This window comes from Sorex fumeus, unplaced genomic scaffold (genome assembly GCF_029834395.1).
Source record: "Sorex fumeus unplaced genomic scaffold, SorFum_2.1 ptg000019l, whole genome shotgun sequence".
NCBI lineage: Eukaryota > Metazoa > Chordata > Mammalia > Eulipotyphla > Soricidae > Sorex > Sorex fumeus.
The window spans coordinates 31,023,825-31,045,905 of NW_026606076.1; positions in this window are offsets into that span (position 1 = coordinate 31,023,825).

The window sequence follows — 22,081 nt, forward strand, 5'->3', positions numbered from 1 at the left end:
TGTGTGTGTGTGTGTATACTAGGGTAAAAGGGTTTGTAGAATTTTTTTTAATTGTTTATTTATTTATTTGGTTTTTGGGTCACACCCAGGATGCAAGGGGTTACTCCTGGTTCTGCTCTCAACAATTACTCCTGAGGTGCTCAGGGGACCATATGGGATCCTGGAAATTGAACCCAGGTTGACCACTTGCAAAGCTAACGCCCTACCCACTGTTCTAGCACTCCAGCCACTGTTTGTTTGTTTGTTTTAAGAAGAAAGGAGCTTCCCCAGGCAATCATATCCCAGAATGTGGCTCTCTCAGGAGGATAGAAGGGGGTGCTGATGCATGGGATATCCTAACTGGTTGGGCCTGTGAGAACCTTCTGTAGGATCTGGGAGGAGTCCCCAGATCAAGGCAGGGCCGACTTTTCTCTCTTGATGCCAAGCCTGGAACTTGTGTTGTGAAAGACAGCACAGATGCCAACCCATTTTGCTTCTCCTGGGGAGACAGAAGCTTTAGGCTGTGTCTCTCAGGCGGTCTGTGAGCCAGTGCCCGAGGGCATGGCTGTTCAGAACTTGGGGTTTTGCTCCTGTCCAGTGCTCACAATTCTGACTTCTCCAGGTTGCTGATCCTCTGGAAAAACAGGTAGGATAAGATGGTGGTGAGGTGCCATCGGACACACCGACCCCAGGTAGGAGGAGAGTGACAAAATGAGGTGATGCAGTGACAGGTGCATCAGGCTTCCTGGGCTGTCTGGCTCTCAGTTGCTTCAGGAAGGATTCTGATGCCTTGTGGGAGCACCCGGCTCTCTGCTGCATGAGGCCACGTGTCAATTCCAATGTATTTGGCTTTTGGACTACTCCCGCCTCATAGATTACTGGTGCTCCTCTTTACAATAGCCAGAATCTGGATAAAACCTGAGTGCCCGGGAACAGATGAGTGGTTAAAGAAACTTTGGTACAACTACATAATGGAATACTATGTAGCTGTTAGAAAAGATGAAGTTATGAAATTTACATACAAGTGGTACTACATGGAAAGTATCACGCTAAGTAAAATGAGTCAGAAGGAGAGGGATAGACATAGAAAGATTGCATTCATCTGGGGAACATAAAGTAACAAAATAGGAGGCTAACACGCAAGAGTGGCCGGGATTAGTATCAGGAGGTTTGCTCCATGGCTCGGAGGCCAGCCACACATCCTAGGGTAAAAGGGAGCTCAGATATAAAAGGGAGCACCAAATAAAGGGTGTTGGGAGGATCCTCCCAGGATGGGAGATGCATGCTGAAAGTAGACTATAAACCAAACATGATTGCCACTCAGTGCCTCTTTGACAAACCACAATACCCAAAAGGAGAGAGAGATCAAAGGGGAATGCCCTGCCACAGAGGCAGGTGGGGATGGGGGGGATGGGGGATGTGAGGGATACTGGGACCCGTGGTGTTGGAAAATGGGCACTGGTGGAGGGATGGGTATTTGATCATTGTATAATTTAAATCCAAGCACAAAAAAATTTGTAAATCTACAACTGTACCTCATGGTGTTTCACGAATAAAAATTTTGAAAAAAAATATTACTGGTGCTCAAGCATGACTCAGGGACCATATGGGATGCTGGGCATCAAAGGCTGGTGTCTGAGTATTCTGTTTTGTTTTTGGAGCCACACGAAGTGATTTCGGGGATTATACTCTTGGCTCTGCACTCTGGCATTGCACCTGGCAGTGCTTAGAGGACCCTATGGGATGGCGGGGATCACCATCCCTACCCAATATCCACAACATACAGTCCTGTTACACAATCATGCTGTTTTTTTCTTTTCGTATTTATTTTTGTGCAACAGGGGAGATGCTCAGGGCTTCCTCTTGCCTCTTTGCTCCGAATTTCCAGCTGATGTGCATCATGGGTCCCCAGGTGTGCTGGCCTTGTTTGTGCCCTTGCAGCTACAGTGACTCCGGCCACAGAGCATGTTTTTCCCCTATTTTGTCCTTCTCACTCTGGAGAGCTTGGCCTGCTATCTCATATAGTCTAGTATTCACTCGCTGCTCCTTTTGCAGTTCTCAGCATGTGCTGGTCCCAGGGAGACAGAGCAAAGGATCTCTGGGGCCAGCAGAACTGTTGGGCTTAAGACACTTTGAGAGGCATTTGGGTTGCCCTGAACCATGATCAGAGTCCAATAGGCACATATGTGCATGTACAGCTTTCAGTAGGTGGCTGAACATTGAGTGTCCCCTTCTCCCTAGAGCATGGGCTGTGGGGTGCAGGGGCTGTATGTTTAGTGTTTTGAGCTGAAAGCAAGGTCACTCATTTGGGTACCACTGATTGTGTGCTCAGTTGTTATTCTCTGCAGTGCTCATAGGAGCAGTGGTGGAATTCCCTGGGGTCAGGAGCTAGACCACCACCTTCAGGAACCTTCTAGTAGAGCATTCTCACATTTTCATAGGTGCAGCTGTCTTAGAAAGAAGTTGGGACCCGTCTGCCAGGAGTCCAGGTGGAAGCTGGTTCCTCCCGAGGGTAAAGACCCTAGGTCCCTAGGGTCCTGACCTCACAGCCCAGGGAACAGGTTGGGGACATATCCTGACTCCTGTCCCCTTTGTATGCTGGTTCAGGACACGGTGACCTTCCCCGACGTGGCTGTGATCTTCACCCCAGAAGAGTGGACGTACTTGGATGACTATGAAAAAAAGCTCTACAAGGATGTGATGCTGGAGACCTACGAGCACCTGTTGGCCATTGGTGAGAGCAATGTTGGGCCAACCGTGTCTGGACAGACACATGATGGCTCCCTGTGCCTGGTCGTGACTGTGTGTCCAGCAGAAGCTGTGACTGTCCTGGCGAGGACAGCCATTCAGTAGCTGTTTCTCTAGCTCCTTCCCTGGTTTTCTTGTTGGTGCTCACCTGGCGATGCTTGGGGCTTACTCTAAGCTCTGTCCATAGGAATCACTCTCTGTGGGTTTCCATGAATCTGGAGTGTTGGGGATCGACCCAGGTTAGCCCCGTGCATGGCAAGCTCCCTGCGTGTTGTACCGTCGCTCAGGTCTCTCTAAAAAGTTCCTGGTTCCTGCCAATACTGAGTTCTCTGATTACTTCTTGTACTACACATAATTTCTATGTATTTGTTTTGGTTTTGCTTTTATTCGGGGCACAACCTGAATTCTCTTGTCTCTGTGCTGAGGCATCACTCCGGGGGTGCTCAGGGACCATGGGGTTCTGAGGATTGAACATGTTTGGCAGCTTAAAAGGTTGCTGTCTTAATCCTGGTGCTATTGCAACAGGCCCACAACTTCAGTTCATTTATTTTTATTTTGTTTATTTGATTTTTTAAAAAGTTTTACTAGTGAAACACCATGAGGGACAGTGCAGACTTAAAAATTTTTGTGCTTGGGTTTCAGTAATACAGTGATCAAGTACCCATCCCTCTACCAGTGCTCATTCTGTACCACCACTAATTCCAGTATCCCTCCCACCCCCTACCCCCCTGCCCAACCTGCCTCTGTGGCAGGGCATTCCCTTTTGTTTTGTTTTGATTTGGTTTTGGGGTTACACTTACAAATACTTAGGGATTATTTCTGACTGAGTATATAGTTCTTCATCCTGGTTTTGGTCCGGGATATTGTGTGCTGGTGGGCATCAATCCTGTATGTGTTTGCACTGTCTGTGTCCTGCCTGGAGTAATATTGCTGCCAACATAGCTCATTTATTTCTTAGGGCCTCACCCCATCAGATGTTGCTCTATTTCAGTGCTCGTGGTCACTTCCAGTGGTTCCTGGTTCATCATGAGTCAGGATTTCCCTCTGGATTATGCCGTCAGGGATCACAGCTGATGGATTGAGAGACGCTACTGAATATCAGGAAGGAACTTTAATTGACCTTGAGAAAGGCCAGTGCCTGACCTTCTGTGCTGTCTGTTTGCATCCTTTTATATTTATTTTAAAAACCAATTTGGGACTTTGGTCGTGTTTGGCCATCTTTGGATTTGTTAAGCTTTGGGGTATACTGCACTCAGGCATCAGTTCACGCAGCTCAGTACATTGCATGTGATGCCGAGCCTAGAGTGACAGTACAGAGGACATGATACTTTTCTTGCAAGTTCACCATCCCATGTGGTCCTCAAGCAACACCAAAGATGATTTCCAAGTACACAGTCAGGAATAAGCCTTGAGAATCCCCAGGTGAGGATCCCAAAATAGAGAATAAAATAATACATACTGCGATCTGATCAAACCCCTGTTGGCCCTTTGCGAGGCCAAGGCTATTCTATTTTTGGTGTTTTCTGGGGCCCCATATTTTACTCTTAAATTACGACCTGAATCTTAGCTCTTGGATAACTCCAAATCTGGAGCATTTTAGAAGTGCAGATTCTGTTCATGACTTTCCAGTAATTGACTCCATTTTTATAGGGACACATGGGGTTTACATGTCACGTTTTCCTTGTGTCTAATCCATGCTCCATCTCTGTGAGGTTCAGGGCATTCTGGGGTGAAGCCTGCGGTGATCTCCTGGCTGGAAGGAGGAACCCTGAGGCTGGGGAGGAGAGGCATGCATACAGGTGAGTATCTGAGAACCCTCCATGGCTCAGGCCCTGGACAGTGTGCAGGTGCCCTAAGCACATGTGGAATGCCCTGCTCACCCTGATATCCTTGGGTTCCTGGATCCAGGCATCTGTGCTGCATTCACGCTGCCCTTTGCTCCCATGGATTGTCTGTCATGGAATAATCTTGTGCTTTACCTTCTTGACTTTGACATTATTCTTCCTCATCTGCCAGTCCATGAAATTCTCGCTCCTTGTTCCCCCCCCCCCGTCTTTGCCTTACCCGCCTTTCTGTACAGCCTATAATGCTGCTGTAGTTTCAAAATATTTTCTGCCTTTTCCAGTTAATAACTGAGGCCATAACAATGCTATTTTGTCTCTGAGTGATAGTAATGCAGGAAATGCCCTTGTCCTGCACACTGTCCACCTGGTTCAATAACCAGCATCCCATATAGATCCCTGAGCATCACTGCGTATGTTCAACAGACAAAAACCCAAAAAATATGTCAAGTAGAATTGCCAGTCTTCGCACAGCGATCCTCCCCAGGGATCTTCCCTTTTCTGTGGGATACGTTGGACTGTGAGAACCATAGAGATGTCCTCAGGCTGTACTGCCTGTTTAAGGATGTTCCATTCGAGGAATTCTTACATTGTATATTGTGTTTGGTTTCAGAACTCAAAGCATGGCTTCAGGATTTGGCCTTTCAGCAATTTGATTTGGGAACTCAGTCACGGAGTATGAGTGAGCTGGTAAGATTTGCAAGTTTGGAATCAGTATTATAAAGCTAAAGGAAAATGTCAGTTTATTTAAAAATACTAGCTTGTTATTTTTAAAGTGCAGGGCTCTGTATGGCCGGGAGGAAATTCAGAGTATGATGCTTGAGGTAGAGGACCCTTATCTTCATTGGGTGCTGACATCTCTGCTCAGAACCTAAAGAAAATTGTAATATGTTTCATGAAAATGCCGTGTTTTTCATTTGATTGAAAGTATCTAGAGATGGTAATCGTGAAAAGACCTGTTCTTTTAAACTTGTCCATCCAACTTACTCCATATGTTTCCCAAGACCTACCAGGAATAATCCTTGAGCACTGCATGGTGTACCCCCACACCCAAATGAAAACAAACTACAGAACAGAAAAAGTCATTGATCCTGAAAAGAATCTGCCTGTGGTGAGATGTTTTCAATGGCCTCTGTGGTCATTCTTAGCAGTGTGGGATGCACCTTTTCTTCACAGATGCGCCCCAGCCTCCACTGCACATTGAGCTAGAACTGAACACAGAGTTTAGTGTGTTTAATATTCTCTTGAAACTGGTGCATCAGTTTTCTGCGGAGGGAATTATTTGTACCTGTTCATTGAGTTGAAAAAAATATTTACACAAATAATGACCCCTCATTGATCAATTTTGCATGTGTGTCTTACAGAAACATTAGGTTAGTCCTTGGTAATGCCATACACCTGTTGGGGCTTGCATTGGTGTGGTGCAAATGTTAGAAATCAATCTGCAGGTATCAGTTTCTTTTGACATGGAGACTCTTAAGGCATAGAACGATAATTGGAATCCTCTGCTGTTCTGCAGGGAAGCATCAAACCCGAGTGGAATGTCTCTGACCATTTGCACTGTGAAAAAGTCTCGAGTGAGCGTTTGTGCCCTCAGCCGCATGGGGATGCCAAGACAGGCAGGATGGACTCTGAGGGTGATGAGAATGGAGAGAGCGACCTCACTCTGAAGAAGCCCTCCACTGGGAAAAGGTTCACACAGTCTGTTGTTCATGGTCCACAGACACAAACCCCAACATTGGGTCAGACCCTTGAATGTGGGAGAGGGGCACTGTTTATAGTGAGTCCTTCACACCGAAAGGTCCACAGGCAAAGTCACCATGGATTGACCCTGTCCAAGTGTGAGGAATGTTGGGGAGCATCCCCGTGTTCCCAGGACTGTGATGTTCCCTTAGAACTCCACAGTGGACAGAATCCCCAGAAGTGTCAGCAGCAAGGGCATGGTTCGAATTCAGCGTCACCCCTTTGTGATGACATGAAGATCCACACTGGAGGGAAACCACATACATGTAAGGACTGTGTGAAGGCCTTCACTCGACCCTCAGACCTCTTAAAACATCGGAGAATTCATACTGGACAGAAAGCATATTTGTGTGAGCAATGTGGGAAGGTCTTTGCTTACTCCTCATCCCTTTCTAGACACAGGAAAATTCATACTGGAGAGAAACCTCATAAATATAAGGCAGGTGCAAAGGGCTTCACTCGATCTTCAACCCTTACTGGACATATGAAAAATCATACTCACGAGAGGCCTTATATATGTAAGGAATGTGGGAAGACCTTTACATATTCCTCAATCCTTGCTGGGCATATGAGAACTCACAGTGGAGAGAAGCCTTATGGTTTTAAGGTTTGTGGAAAGGCCTTTGTTAATTCCTCAAGACTTACATGCCATATGAGAATTCACACTGGAGAGAGACCCTATGTTTGTAAGGAATGTGGGAAGGCCTTTGTTGAATCCTCTGGCCTTACTCGGCATTTAAGAATTCACAATGGAGAGAAGCCTTATGGATGTAAGGTATGTGGAAAAGCTTTTGTTGAATCCTCAAGCTTTACTCGTCATATGAGAAATCACACTGGAGAGAGACCTTATGTTGGTAAGGAATGTGGGAAGGCCTTCACTATGTCCTCAAACTTTACTGATCATATGAAAATTCACATTGGAGAGAAGCCTTATGTATGTAAGGAATGCGGAAAGGCCTTTTTTTATTCCTCAGAGCTTACTGTTCATATGAGAATTCACACTGGAGAGAGGCCTTGTGTATGTAAGGAATGCGGAAAGGACTTTGTTTATTCCTCACAGCTTACTGTTCATATGAGAAATCACACTGGACAGAGGCCTTATGTATGTAAGGAATGTGGGAAGACCTTTGTTTATTCCTCACACTTGACTTGCCATGTGAGAAATCACACTGAAGAGAAGCCTTATGTATGTAAGGATTGTGGGAAGGCTTTCACTATTTCCTCACGCCTTTCTGAACATATGAGAATTCACACTGGAGAAAGATCTTTTGTTTGTAAGGAATGTGGGAAGGCCTTTCGTCTGTCCTCAGGCCTTACTGAACATAGGTCAGTTCACACAGGAGTGAAATCTTTTTTATGTCATGAATGTGGGAAGGCCTTCGTGTGTCTTTTGCGTCTTAGGAAACATCATAAAATTCAAAAACAGAAAACTAAATCAAACACCTGGAAATTAAACAGTGCACTATTGAACAACGAATGGATTAGACAGGAAATCAAAGAGGAAATCAAAAGATTCCTAGAAACGAATGAAAATGAGAACACGAGTTACCAAAACTTATGGGACACAGCAAAGGCTGTGTTAAGAGGAAAGTTTATAGCTCTACAAGCATTCCTCAGGAAGGAGGAGCGAGCACACATAAGTAACCTAACCTCACAGCTTAAGACCTTGGAGAAGGACCAAAAAAAGGAGCACAACCCGAACAGGAGAAAGGAAATAATAAAACTCAGAGCAGAGATTAACGAGATGGAAACCCAAAAAACAATCCGAAAGATCAATGAAACCAAAAGCTGGTTCTTTGAGAAAATTAACAAGATCGATAAGCCTCTAGCAAAACTCACAAAGAAAGGGAGAGAGAGAACCCTAATAAACCGAATCAGAAATGAAAAGGGGGTCATTACAACAGAAACCACAGAAATTCAGAGGATCCTCAGGGAGTACTTTGAGAAGCTTTATGCCACGGAACATCAAAACCTCGAGGAAATGGACAAATTCCTAGACTCCTACAGACTCCCAAGGCTGAACCTAGAAGACCTGGAATACCTGAACAGACCTATCACCATCAAGGAAATTGAAATGGTAATAAAAAGTCTCCCCAAGCACAAAAGTCCTGGCCCGGATGGATTCACTAGTGAATTCTTCCAAATCTTTAAAGAGGACTTACTCCCGATGCTCTTTAAGCTATTCCACGAAATTGAAATATCAAAAACACTTCCAAAGAGTTTCTACGAAGCAAATATCACACTGATACCAAAAGCAGACAGAGATACCACAAAGAAAGAGAATTACAGGCCGATATCCCTGATGAACACAGATGCAAAGATCCTCAACAAACTACTAGCAAATAGAATCCAACTACTCATCAAAAAGATCATACACCATGACCAAGTAGGATTCATCCCAGGGATGCAAGGATGGTTTAACATTCGGAAATCGATCAACATAATCCACCATATCAACAAAAGAAAAGATAAAAAAACATATGATCATATCAATAGATTCAGAGAAAGCATTTGATTAGATTCAGCACCCCTTTATGATGAAAACCCTAGCCAAAATGGGTATAGAGGGGACCTTCCTCAACATAATTAAAGCCATCTACCACAAGCCTACAGCAAGCATCATTCTCAATGGGGAAAAACTGAGAGCCTTCCCTCTAAGATCAGGGACGAGACAGGGATGCCCACTCTCTCCACTGCTATTCAATATAGTACTGGAAGTACTTGCAATAGCGATTAGGCAGGAAAAAGATATTAAGGGCATTCAGGTAGGAAAGGAAGAAATCAAGCTCTCACTATTCGCAGATGATATGATACTCTACTTAGAGAACCCAATAACTTCCACCAAAAAACTCCTAGAAACAATAGACTCATATAGTAAAGTTGCAGGTTATAAAATCAATTCCCAAAAGTCCATGGATTTCCTATGCGCAAACAGTGAGAGAGAAGAAAGCAACATGAAAAAAACAATCCCGTTCACAATTCTGCCCCAGAAAATCAAGTACCTAGGAATCAGCTTAACTAAGGAAGTAAAGGACCTGTACAAAGAAAACTACAAAATGCTACTTCAGGAAATAAAAGAGGACACGAGGAAATGGAAAGATATCCCCTGCTCATGGGTCGGGAAACTTAACATTGTCAAAATGGCAATACTACCGAAAGCATTGTATAAATTCAATGCAATCCCTATAAGGATACCCATGACATTCTTCAAAGAAATGGAGCAAACACTCCTGAAATTTATATGGAACAATAAGCCCCCACGAATAGCTAAAGCAATACTTGGGAAAAAGAAAATGGGAGGAATCAACCTCCCGAACTTCAAACTGTACTACAAAGCGGTAATAATTAAAACAGCATGGTACTGGAACAAAGGCAGAACTGCAGACCAATGGAACAGGGTTGAATACACTGACATCTCCCCTCAATCATATGCTCATCTAATCTTTGATAAAGGTGCAATTAATGTGAAGTGGAGTAAGGAAAGCCTCTTTAATAAATTGTGTTGGCATCACTGGACGGCTACATGCAAAAAAATAGGCTCAGAACTCTGCCTATCACCATGTACAAAAGTAAGATCAAAATGGATTAAAGACCTCAACATCAGACCAGAAACCATAAGGTACATTGAAGATAAAGTTGGCAAAACCCTCCATGACATTGAAGCTAATGGTATCTTCAAAGATGCCATGCCACTGGCCGAGCAAGTGAAAACAGAGATAGATAAATGGGACTATCTTAAACTAAGAAGCTTCTGCACCTCCAAAGAAACAGTGACCAAAATACAAAGACAGTCTACAGAATGGGAAAGGATATTCACCGAATACACATCTGACAAGGGGTTGATATCCAGGATATACAAAATACTGGTTAAACTCCACAAGATGAAAACATCCAACCCCATCCAAAAATGGGGTGAGGAAATGAACAGAAACTTTCTCAAAGAAGAAATCCGAATGGCAAAAAAGCACATGAGAAAATGCTCTACATCATTAATCATCAGGGAGATGCAGATCAAAACCACAATGAGATACCATCTCACACCTCAGAGACTGGCCCACATTCAAAAGAACAAAAGCAACCGATGCTGGCGTGGATGTGGCGAGAAAGGGACACTCCTTCACTGTTGGTGGGTATGTCCACTGGTTCAGCCCTTCTGGACAACAGTATGGACGATTCTCAAAAAATTAGAAATTGAGCTCCCATTTGACCCAGCAATACCACTCCTGGGAATATATCCCAGAGAGGCAAAAATGTATAGTCGAAGTGACATCTGCACTTGTTTGTTCATTGCAGCACTCTTTACAATACCCAGAAACTGGAAGAAACCTGAATGCCCAAGAACAGATGACTGGTTAAAGAAACTTTGGTACATCTACACAATGGAGTACTATGTAGCTGTTAGAAAAGATGAAGTCATGAAATTTACATACAAGTGGTACAATATGGAAAGTATCATGCTAAGCGAAATGAGTCAGAAAGAGAGGGATAGACATAGAAAGATTGCATTCATCTGTGGGATATAAAGTAACAAAGTATGAGATTAGTACCTAAGAATAGCTGAGATCAGCACCAGGAGGATTACTCCATAACTTAGAGGCCAGCCGGGTATCCTAGAGGAAAGGGCAGTTCAGATAGAGAAGGGAGCACCAAATAAAGGATGTTTGGAGGATCCTCCCAGGAGGGGAGATGCATGTCGAAAGTAGACTATGGATTGAACATGTTTTCCACTCAATGCCTCTTTTGCAGACCACAACACCCAAAAGGAGAGAGATAACACAGGGGATTGCCCTGCCACAGAGACGGGGGGATGGGGGGATGGGGGTGGGAGGGATATTATCCATGGTGGTGGAAAATGGGCACTGGTGGAGGGATGGGTATCTGATCATTGTATAATTGAAACCAAAGCACAAAAAATTGTAAATCTACAACTTTAAAAAAAAATAAAATAAAGGGAAAAATAATGTAGATGGTAAGAGAACTTATGACGTCCCTAAAGTTGAAATCTGTAGAACTCTAAACTGATTTTTTCTGTCAATTCAAAGTATAATTACTTTTATAATTTATTACAAATGTTTAAAATAATTTATTACAGGGGAGAATTCAGGAATCTATATTTAAAAACCATACCTTCTGAATTTGTCCTTTGTAACACTATGAGGAATTCATTATGCAAAAATTAGAAACAATTAAAGCCTGTGGAGACCAGGGCAAAAAAAAATTCATATTGGATAACTCAATCCCAAAATAACAATTTTCATTGTCAAAAAAGGCCCCTTTCGTAAAGTCTATTGTGTTTGTACCATGGCATGCTGTGCTGCAAAAGTGTAGCCAGGAAGGAATTAATCCCTTAGTGTGTAACAAACTCTCTGTGATGTCAGTCTATAAGGGGATATCTATGCTAGGGTCCTGGCATTTAAACTTGATGTGTATGTTAACATATACTTTGTGGATTTTCTGGTGAAGCCAGGAGGAATGGGAATTAAAAGGCAAAAGAAAAATCCTCTTCGCTCAGGGCTGTAAAGGATCACCACTGTCTTATTCTTTGTTGTGACTCTGCCTTGACATTTTTTTTTCTTTTCGTTCACACGCAGTGATGCTCAGGAGTTACTTCTGCCTCCACAATCAGTAATTACTCCTGTCGGTGCCTGGTGACCATACGGGATGGCAGAGATTGGAACTGTGTTGCCCCGTGCAAGGAAAAAGCCCTCCTCTCTGGACTATTGCTCCAGCCCCTGTGACTTAGCTTTGAGGCCCTGGGTTTGGGGGGTTATGGCAGAAAACCAGCCACACCTTTGTTCTTCAGGTCCTCTTGATCCATGTTCTTTGGAGCCACACCCAGCTAAGTCCCACTCCTCACTCTCAGCTCAGTCATCCATACCTGGGGGACTCAGGATCATTATGGGGTACTGTGGTTGAAATCCAGGTGGTCTGTGTGTGACCAGCTCCTTCTCCCATGCCATCTCTGCCTGCCATGTGTTCAGGTACTGGTTAGCGTTGTGTAAGTATAAAGGATAAATTTTTCAGAAAGTGTAATCTTAGTTAAATGGCCCTGGCAAGGTTCTTTAATGGAGTGCCGTGAAGACAATTTGTTTCTTAAATTTTAAAGTTTGTTTTTCCCGTCTTTTTGGATCATACCCTGAAATACTCAGGCATTACTCCTGGTGGTGCTCCGGGACTCTGTTAAACCTGGTGCAAAGCAAAAGTCCTGTCTGTTGTACCTACTCTCTGGTCCCTAAGAGAAGCAGTTTAAATGAACATTACTGTTTTTAGAAAGACCGGAAAGGATAGAATCAAATGTCTGACAAATGCCGGGAATATGGGTCAGCTCCCCACATCCAAGCAGGCTGTTCTGTTTACCTATGATTACTCACAAGTTTGGTCACGTTCCTGGATCCCCTTCTCCCAAGTTCAATAATATTACAGAATTAGCAAAGTCCCCTCAATGTAGTAATCACCAGAATGATAAAAAGGATTCAGATCTGCTTAAAGGACAAAAAAGGCTCCAAGATGACCAATATGGCTTGCTGCATCTCCAGGGCTGGATTCAGAGTCACTGATCCAACCATTATTGATTACTTCCTCATGAAACTCAATGTCAGGTGCCTTGTACCAACTTGCCTATTTGACCTTGAATCAACCCACATGTGTTTTTCCTGATGGACTGTGTTTGAGAGCATTGTTTCAATGGTTGACTAACCAGTACAGGATCAGGGCTCTTGTCCTTACCCCCAGCCCCCCACTGTATGACCCACCACTCCAGCAGCTGTCTCTCCACTACTTTATCCAGTCCAGTCCCCTTAAAGCACCGATTCACATCAGATGGGCACAGAGGGTCTCTTCATCTGGACCATGGCCCTTTAAGGATCCTGGGGGGTGTGAAAGTGATGTCAGAGAACTGGTACTTTCAGCGTCCTTTCTATTCTAGTCGAGGTTGCCTAGCTCAAGCCACCATTGGTCTCATGGGTAGAGGAGGAATTGGCGGCTCATTTGACAGGGGGACTGTGGACGCCAAGTTTGTGGCAGGACATTTGCGGCCTCAAAGTCTTCACTGTGATTGGCAGAGCTGGGCCAACTTGGAGGGCACTTTCCTGCTTGTTTTTCACTCATTCTGATATCCAGGCGGTTCCTGAGATATGGCCAAGACTTTAGGGGAACCCAGAGACTTTGGGCAGTGGATTGGGGGCTGTGCCGGGGCGTATGGTTTGCACGTGTGAGCAAGTGATTGTGAGAGGGTCCCCTTAGCCAGGACCGCCTCCAGCTCCAGGAAGGGTCAGAAATGGGTGGGTGCAGGGCTGAGGGAAAAGCAAAGCAACACAGATCTTATAACCACTGAGTGAATTTCTCAGACAGAATGTCTTCTTGAATTAATCCCCCCCCAAAGAATTGCCTCTGTTTAAAAGCTTGACCTATGTAAATCGTAAATCACAATACATGCAGTCCTGTACCTTGATCACCCTCAGATGTTCTATAAGTATGCTATTCGGTTCTGAATTAAAGGTCCACTGTGCACTGGTCATCAATTGTTGTGGTTCCTGTGTCTTTGTTACTCTGGAGAGATGGAACACCAAATGTCTCGTACCATGGGACCTACCGATTCACTATTCTTAACATCAGGCTACCTGGGAAGGGCGCTTCAGAATTCACACTTGAGTATTTGCTGTTTCATTTCATTAGAGTTACCTTTTGAAGTTGGTTGAAGTATTTTTGGTAAACACTCTGCTTTGACTGTGCCTTATTCCTGCCTCTGAGCTCAGGCATCACTTCTGGCAGGGGTCATGGGCCCATATATGTGCTAGTGTATTGAACCTGGGTCAGTCAAGTGCAAGGTGAATGTTTTACCTGCTGTATTACCATCCCAATTCCAAGATATAATATTCGTGATTTTAAAGCAGACTCACTCCAGAAATTCCAGTTGTCAGACATATGTAAAAACATGGTTCATAATGAACACCCTGGATATTTAAATAATTTTGTGACACAAGACACTGTTTACATGGTTTTCAGAACTATTCCTAAAAAAAAAAAACAGGAGCAAGTTCTCGAGGAGGCTCATGTGCTGATTCGGGATTACAGTAAATCATGACGAGGATGGCCTAGGTCCAGCAGATTAGACATGGGACTGCCTGGGGCTCACCCGAGCGCAGAAGTGACCTTGTTCTCTGGAAGAGAGCTCGCAGGCCCATGTCACCAACCATCCTGCAAGAGGGTAGCCGAAGGTTTGTTCACCCTGAATCCCTGTGTCTTCCCCTACAGCAGAGCCTCTAATGGGCCTATTGTCACTGTCACCTGCATGGGCCGTCTCTGCACAGGAACTCCTGACCACAGAGTTAGTCCCTGGCCATAGGGACCTTCCTGTAGGGACCCAAGTGGATTCCCGGGGCTCGGGCAGGGCTATAGTTTCCTCCTCTGTAGGCTGAGACTAGCCTTCCTGTCCCAACAGGCAGCCTGGTCACAGCCCACTTCTCTGTACCCTGGAGAGGCAATTGAATCTGGCAGTGTGTCCCTGCGAATGGGTTTGTGAGCCAGTGTCCAAGCGTCAGGCAAGTCACTACATTTCTGGCTCCAATCCAGGGACTTCTGGTCAGGTGGGGGGTGGGGCTGGCTGTGCTCCTCTGGTGCTCACGGCTCAGGTCTTTCCATGGAGCCTCCTGCTGATCCACAGGAAAATCAAAGGCAGGAGGTGGTGACGCGTCTCTGCCACTCCATCCTCAGGCATGAGAGCGACAAGATGACACAGTGCAGTGACAGGAGGAGCGCACAGGCTTCTCACGTCTTGGGTTGTTTCAGGAAGGAGACGTGGGATGTGTCTCCGAGCCTGAGTGCCCAGATCTCTGCTGTTTGAGGCCGAAGGGCTTCAGGCTCCTGGATCGGGAAATCTGTGCCGAGTTCATGTTGCCCTTCCTGCCCCTGGACTGTCCATCATGGAATGATGTGTGCTTTAATTTCCTGGCTTTGTCGTTAATCTTCCTTATCTGTCACGTGTGTAGAATAGTCCATGGGAATCTCAGCCTTTGGTCTTCCTGTATGTGCCTCAGCATGGTGGCTGTGCAGCCTGCAACTCCGGGTCCCCTTTTCTGGAGCAGACGGAACCCCCCTGCCCTCTCTAACACTATGCTTATATTTGCCCTCGGATCATTATATGTTTTTGAGTATCTAAGAAGTTTATCCTTGCTTAGGTTTTGGGCCCAGCCATAGTAATACGGGACGCCTCGTGGGTCTCACGTTTAACTCCTAGCCGTGTGCTCAGCAATTGTACCTGAGGTGTTCAGGGATCTGAGACCTGAGCCTGTCTGCCTCAAGATAAGCACATGGTCTCTCTGCTGTTCTCTCGTGTTCCTCTTAGTCATATTTTTACCTTTGTTTTTATATAAAGAATGAGTCCATATCAAACTTAGTTTGGGTCAGGACATGTATAGCAGCGAGCGCACTTGTATTTTAGGCCGCTGACTGATTTTTGATCCCCTGCATTCCATATGGTCCCATTATCTAGTCTGGTCAAAATACAAAACCCAAAAGCTACTTGGGTAATGTCAAGCTCCTCACAGTGATCACCCAGAAGATCTACCCTTTTCTGTGGGCCTGTTTGGACTGTGAGAAATATCAAGATGTCCGCTATCTGCTGGGCCTCATTCTACTATCCACTGAGTAACTCTTACATTATGTTTTGTTTGATTTTAGAACTCAAACCCCAAATTTGGGATTCAGTATTACCATAATTTGATGCAGTACAACAGGGTCATCGATTACAATTGAGCTGGAAATATTTTCATGTTCAGAATAAATATTACTATGCCGGTGGGATTTTCATTGGACCAAGCATGTGGCTTGAATGGGGGCACCTGGCATCCTTTGCTGTCAGCAGATCTCCAGACTCTGGACATGGCAGGGAGGAAATCCACAGACTTATTCAAGAGTCATAGGCTCTTAGCCTCAGTGGGGGCTAAACTCAGTAGTTTTAAGATTTAAAGACATTGTTTTTTTAAATAAAAAAATAATACTAAGTTTTTTTTTTAAAATAGAATGTAAGCACAGGTGGACATTGTTGAAAAGAACTGGTTTGTTGGTCCTAGTAGTAGTGTAGTGGGAAGTGCACTGCTTTGTTCAGTGATGGAAACCAGATTCTATACCCAGCACCCAATATGGTCCGCACAGCCCCAATAGGAGTGATCTATGAGAGTGTTTCGTGCAACACTGTCCCAACAGATAAATACAAATAAACGAAAAAAAAACCTCATTGACCCTTACTTTGATGCAATTAGGTTAGATGCCTTCAATGGCCCTTGCCTTCTCAGGTTTTTGGGGACTCAGCCTTGCCTTCATACATGCATACCAAGCTACATACATACATGCATACTGAGCTACAACCGAACCCAGACTTGGGTGCATTTTTATTTGCTTGAAACTGGTGATTCCTTTTTCTGTATAAAAATTATTTCCACTTAAGTGTTCTTCATTGAGTTGAGAAAAAATGGACACATGTTAATGACAACACTTCTGTCAATTTTGCATATCCTTCTTGCAAAAATATTTGGTCATTCCAGGAAAGGCCATATATGTGTCAATGATTGTATTTGCATGGTGGAAATGTTAGACATCAAACCTCCAGGGTTCGACACATTTTTTGGACATGAAGACTCTCAAGAAATCAAGAAATAATCAGAATCCTCCTCTGCTGTTCTCCAGGGAAGCAAACAGCCTCAGTGGAATGTCTCTGATCCTGTGCACTGTGACAGTCTCGAGTGAGCAGTGGTCCCTGCATCACCGTGGGGATTCTAAGATAGGAAGGAAGTCTTCGTATGGGAAAAGTCCCAGTGCTGTTAGCAGCATGGACACAATTTGAGTCAGCCGCCACACAAGTGTGATCATCTGAATATCCACACAGGAGAGAAACTGTAGACATGTAAAGAATGTGGGAAGGCTTAGATCGATCCTCATACCTGATTATGCATAGGAGAATTCATACAGGAGAGAAACGCTATTCATTCAAGGAATATGGGAAGACCTCAAGACTTAGTATGCATAGAAAAATTCATTTAGAGAAACCTTATTCAAGTAAGGATAAGGAATGTATGAAGACCTTTATTTCCTTCTTAGGGGTTTCTGTGCATAGGAAAATTCATGCAGGAGAGAAACCTTACTCATGTAAGGACTGTGGGAAGACCTTTACTTTGTACTCAGAACTTACTAAGCACAGGAAAACGCACAATGAAGAGAATCCTTATATATTTAAGGACTGTTGGAAGGCACTCACTTACCTCTCAATCCTTATTACATATAAGAATATTCATACTGGAAAGAAACCTTATGTATGTAAGGCAAACAGGAAGGCCTGCATTATGTCCTCAAGCCTTAGTGATCACAGAAAAATTCTTATGGCGGACAGCTTACGTATGGAATGACTTTTGGAAGGCCTTCATTCAAAGTTGATGCTTACTAAACAGAAAATTTTATACCAGAGAGAAACCCCATACATGCTAAAAAGGCCTTTGCTCTACATTCAAGCCTTAGTATGCATGGGAAAATTCATAGTGGAGAGAAGTCTTACATATGTCAGGAATGTGCGAAGGCCTTCACTCAACCCTCAACTCTTACGATCCGTAGGAAAATACAAACTGGAGGGAAAACTCATTTTTGTAATTGTAGGAAGGCCTTTGTGTGCCTCTCCAACCTTTGTAGTCACTGTAAAATGCACATGGGATGAGTTGACCCCGAAGAACTATCCCCAAGTTCAGAACAATCCCCCTAGGGAAGACAAGTTTTATTTAGACCAGGAAGGTTAGTAGGGGGCTAAAAAAGTGCAGCCAAGAAGCTAAGAATCTAGCATGACATGCTTCCCGTGACATCATCCTATAAGGGAAAGGTACTCGGTAATTATCACCAGGGCTATATTTTTAAGCCAGTGCTCTGGCATTTGTACTTCACATGTATGTTAACTTGTAAATAACAGTCTTGGTGATGGAAGCCAGGAGGAAAGTGACTAAATAAGTACCAAATATGAATAGGAAAAACCTCTTGGAGCAACAAAAGCTTTTAAAAATTAATGAGACAATCTTACCAACCCTACAACCAGATATAACAATGTTCACATGTATTTGTTTTATCCACCTATTTATATTAATATTGCAAATTTGTTATCTCAAATTTTATTTTATTCATTTTTTTGGCCTTTTGGGTCCCATACGGTGATGCACAGAGGTTACTCCTGGCTATACACTCAGGAATTATTCCTAGCGGTGCTTGGGGGACCATATAGGATGCTGGGAATCGAACCTTCATAGGCCGCATGCAAGGCAATTGCCCTACCCACTGAACTATCGTTCCAGCCCTGTCTCAATAATTTTAATATAGAATTGTATCAACAATTGGTGTTTTCATTTTCCTTAGTAAAATAGGGCTGGAGCGATACCACAGCAGTAGGGCATTTGCCTTGCACGCAGCCCACATGGCCGACCATAGTTTGATTCCTCTGCCCCTCTCGGAGAGACCGGCAAGCTACCGAGAGTATCTCGCCCGCACGGCAAAGCCTGGCAAGCTCCCCGTGAAGTATTCGATATGCCAAACACAGTAAAAACAAAGTCTCCAATGGAGACGTTATTGGGCCCGCTCGAGTAAATTGATGAACAACCGGAGGGCCTTTACCTTTACCTTTTTAACAACCCCTCACTCTGGACCGTCAAGGTTCACCGCTGGACCATTCTTTGCTCTGATACTGGCATGGCCCAAAAACCCTGTTTTCTAGGGGTCTTTTGCAGTGACCAACCACAATGCTGCAGGGAATCGTCTTCAATCACAAATCAGCCAAACCTTCATTCTTTAGGGCTTTCTGTGTTACATTGTAGGGCGCTGTGCTCAGGCCCTACACCTGGCATTAAGCTCAGAGCTACATACCTGGGGGAATTCTCATATGTTGTGGAGCACTAAGGTTGGAATATAGGTCGGTGTATCTGACGAGCACCTTTTCCACTGTTGAATCTTTGCATATCTTGTATTCTGGGATTTTTGCTTTTTTGAAGACTCAACTCTATATTGAGAATGTGGATCTCCAAAAACTATCATCTTAAGAAAATGTTCGTGGAAATCTTCCTTCATAGGGTGGATGGGAGACAGTTTAAATACATTTTATTGTGCATAGAAGAACTTGTGCCAGTTTTTTGAAAGGGGGAAAGGGGTCTCTGGAGTGAAATAATTTACAAATGGTGGGACCATGGGAGAGACCTCAAGCTTTCCCCGATATCAGTAGGCAATTCTATTCAGCTGTGCTTCCTGAAAGTACAGGTGGTCACATTCCTGGATCACACTCCTTTCTCATTTCATTAATTATTAGAGATAAGGAAAACAGAAACATTTTCTTTTGCTTTTTTTTTTGGGGGGGTGTCACACATGGCGATGCACAGGGTTTACTCCTGGTTTTTCACTCAGGAATTCCCCCTTGGTGGTGCTCAGGCGAAAATATGGGATGTTGGGAATCGAACCCGGGTTGGCCGTGTGCAAGGCAGACGCATTACCCGCTGTGCTACCACTCCAGCCTCAGAAACATTTACTTTTGGAAGCAGTAAAATCCTGACAATCTAGTGGACACTCGAATGCTAAAAGCCACTTAGACAGCAAGGCTATAATATGATCAGTATGATTTGCTAACTCTGAACTCTGTGTATACCTCCATTCTGGGATTAGTTCTTATGCTAGGTTTTATTTTTTTAGATAATATCTTTTTTGGGGGGCCACACCTGGCACTTCTTAGGGGTTACTCTTAGTCAACATTTGGGATGCCAGGGATGGAGATCAAGATGACCAAGTCCAGTGCAATGCACTGTTCCCACCTGATCCATATTTTGCATTTGAAAATGTGTGTTTCTGAAGCCTCCCCATGGAACATTCCTTGTAGGTAGGTGTCCACTGCTTGCGTGTTGTCAGAGGGTAGAGCCTTGAACCTATAGTGTTCTAGATACTCTTAGCAGCCTTTTTCTCCTGTTCCAGTTTCTCTCTAACTCTCTGGTGGCTGCTCTCAGGGTTGTTCTGTTCCTCTCCAGGGCTTGCTTCAGAGTCACCGTTTTCACTCCCATCTGGATTATTACTTCCCTGAGAAACTCATTGTCCCCCCCTGCTACCTACGTGCCAGTTAGTGAAACAACCTGCTTCATTTTTCTGAATGGACACATGCGTGAGTGCATTGGTTAGATGTTTGACTGACCAGTGTAGGCTCAGGGCACTTCTTACTCCCCAGAGTCCCATGGTGTGACTAGCCTCCTCAGCAGTTGCCTCCCCCTCCTTTATGTGAGCCCTGCCCCTTGCAGCACAGTATCCCTTGGGTGTTCCGAAAGGACCTCTCTGCACCTGGAGCCTGGCCCTTTAAGGCTGCAGGTGGAAATGGAAGTGACGTCACAGAGAGGGTCTTATGGGTACCTGTTTTCTTGTTGACAGAGACAGTTCAGTCAGTCCCACTATTGTTATATGGGTGAAAGACAGCCTGGAACTGGCTGGAAGTGGTTCTTGAAGATGGATTTTGGAGCAGGATGGGGCCACTATCTGTCTCTGCACTGTGAGCTAGGCGCTAGCCTGGGGGACACTTTCGCGCTGGTTTCTCACTTGTTCTCCGACATCCAGGTGTTCCTGAGGCGTGGCGGAGGCTTTAGGGGGACGTGGAGTTTTGGGGGTGTGGTGGGGGCTGCACTTGGGCACGGTATTGCGGGTGTGAGTGCATGGTCCCGTGCGGTCGCTGAGTCCATGATGGCCTCTAGCTCCGTGATGGGGCAGCGGCGGGTGGGGGGAGGGACTGAGCTTGGGACTGAGCACGGGGGTGCGGGACCTGCACAGGGCAGGGGGTTTGACAGTCCCAACACTCCTGACAGTCCCATGTTGAAACCTTCGACCCTAATCTTGTAGCTGTAGAACCTCCAGATTTTAAGGGCAGAGCCGCAGCCCCCCTTACCCCCTGATGGAATGGGTCCCTTTGCTGTTCTTCATTTTCATTGCAGCCGTGTTGGTCCGTTACATTCGGGGGCAGTGGACCTGCAGGTGACTGGGGTTTGCCAGTGAATATGTTCGCTTGGGGCTATTTTTGGTTTGGGGGTTCTTTGGGGGGTTGGGGGAGGAGGGATCCCCGGAGATGCTCAGGGCTTCCTCTGGCTCTGGGCTCAGGTATAATTCCTGCTGGTGTTGCTGTGGGACATAGGTACGCGGAGAATTTACCAGGTCAAGGAAAGTGCCCTACAGACTTCATTGTCTGTCCACCCACAATATTGGTGTTTTTTTTTTCAGATCACGAGTTTCATCTCCCTCAGGTCAAGTTGCAAAGCACCCTCCACTCTTCATCTCTTCCTGAGCGGGTGACCTGTAGCTATTGGGATAAATGCTGAGGGAAAAGATTTTTGTTATTTTTTTAAATTTTTTCCCTCTTTTTTGAAGGAAGATACTTGTGTGTATGTATGTGACTTTGTACAGGACTCCTGGTATTTTTGGAAGAAATTTATGTAGAAAGGGGCAGAGCGAAAGTACAGCAAGTACTTGCCTTGCACACAGTCAACTTGGGTCCGGTCCCCTGCATCCTCGTGACCCCAAAGCTTCCAGGAGTGAAACCCTGACTGCAGAGTTAGGAATACCCCCTGAACAATGCTTGTTCTGGCTCAAAGAAAAACACACACACAAATACACACTTGTACACAGAAGAAACATGTGATTGCAAGAAAAGAGAATAATAATGATTCTGAGAAACTATGGAAATACCAGAAAACAGTGTTTTCAGAACCCACTCTTTAACTCTTTAAATATTC